Source organism: Heptranchias perlo, chromosome 1, assembly GCF_035084215.1.
Source record: "Heptranchias perlo isolate sHepPer1 chromosome 1, sHepPer1.hap1, whole genome shotgun sequence".
NCBI classification, from domain to species: domain Eukaryota; kingdom Metazoa; phylum Chordata; class Chondrichthyes; order Hexanchiformes; family Hexanchidae; genus Heptranchias; species Heptranchias perlo.
Genome location: NC_090325.1, coordinates 175,420,185 through 175,421,733, shown reverse-complemented (window position 1 = coordinate 175,421,733; position 1,549 = coordinate 175,420,185).

Genomic DNA, 1,549 nt, shown 5'->3' with positions numbered 1-1,549 from the left:
GTCGTCCTCCACAACCATCTGAAGTGTCCTCAATGAAAGCTCAGCAGCCTTCGACCTCACAAGCTGTAGCCACTGGGGAAACACATCATAGGAGCACTAGGGTAGATAAACAAATATTTGTTTGATAAATTTTGTTCTGGATTTGGTGTTGTTGTTTATCTTTGTAGTGAAGTGAGGGCAAGATACAAAAATCTGAACCAAAGAAAGGCAATCGGATGATGGTAGTAAGTACAGTGGTAAGGCATGTGGGTCTGTTAATGTATTGTGGGTGAGCAAGATGATTTAGGTGAAGCACCCCTTGAGAACTTTGTCAGCTAGGGGCATTGGTGATCACTGCCTCTCCTCCACCTCCTCTTCCTGTTCCTCATCTTCCTGCTCCTCATCTTCCTGCTCCTCCTCCTCCTGCTGCTCCTGCTCTTGCTGCTGCTCAAATGTTGATAAATGATGGTCCCCCACGATGGCGAAATTGTGGAGCTTGCAGCAGCTGACCACAAATCTGGATACTCGCTGTGGGGTGCACTGCAAAGCTCCCTGGAATGGTCCAAGCAGTGGAAGCGTTGCTTGAATGTCCCGATTGTTTGCTCAATCGCATTTCTAGTGGGGGCATGGCTCTCATTGTAGACATGCTTTACAGCTACATGCGGGTTCCTGACAGGAGTAATGAGCCATGTCTGGAGGTGATTACCTTTGTCACTCAATAGCTAACCTGTAACTTGCCAACCTGGTTGGAATAAAGGCCCACAGAGGACTGGAGCAGGACAATGTGTATGCAGTCTATGGCACTTTGCAGCCTGGAGAAACCTGTCATGTGGGCGAAATCTAGTGCTCTTGTCCTGTTTCACTCTGTCCACAGGGAAGGAGATGTAGGTGTTCTTCCTGGTATAAAGAGCCTCGGAGACCTCCCTGATGCAGCAGTGTACTGTGAACTGCGATATGTCACTGATGTCACCTGTTGCAGTCTGAAAGGAGCACGTGGCATAAAAGTTAAGGGCCACGTTGACCTTGGCAGGCACAGTCAATGCTGTCCATGCCCTGGTTCGAGGCTCGCATCGTGGCAGCAGCGGTGACAGTTTCCTTTATGAAGTGGAGCTGCTTGAGACATTGCTGCTCCGAGTAATGCTTCCTGAATACCCACTGTGGATATGGGCTCCTGCACAATGCCTCCTCCTCCTCCCTCTTATGGCAGCTGCTCCTGCTCTCTGCTATCTTCCTTGCTGCTTCCCCTTGTCCTCCAGCCCCGAAGGCAACCCTGTGAAACCACTCGTGACTAGCTAAACTATTTCTGAGGCAGCCAACAACAGTGCAACAACAGCAAAATCTTGCCCTGTTTAGACAAAGTGAGCTTTCCAGAGTGATAAAACACAATAAGAAAGGCACAGAACTTAACCAACAGCCTGAAATGACAAACCAACAGCTAGCCTGTAATTGCTACATGATCCCTTTAAATAGCATTGGTGAAGGGTCCTTCCTGCCAGTTGGTGCCACGTGATGATGGGCGAGTTCAGCACGAGGTGAGTCATGCGCTGGGCAGAGCAAAATCACAAACAGG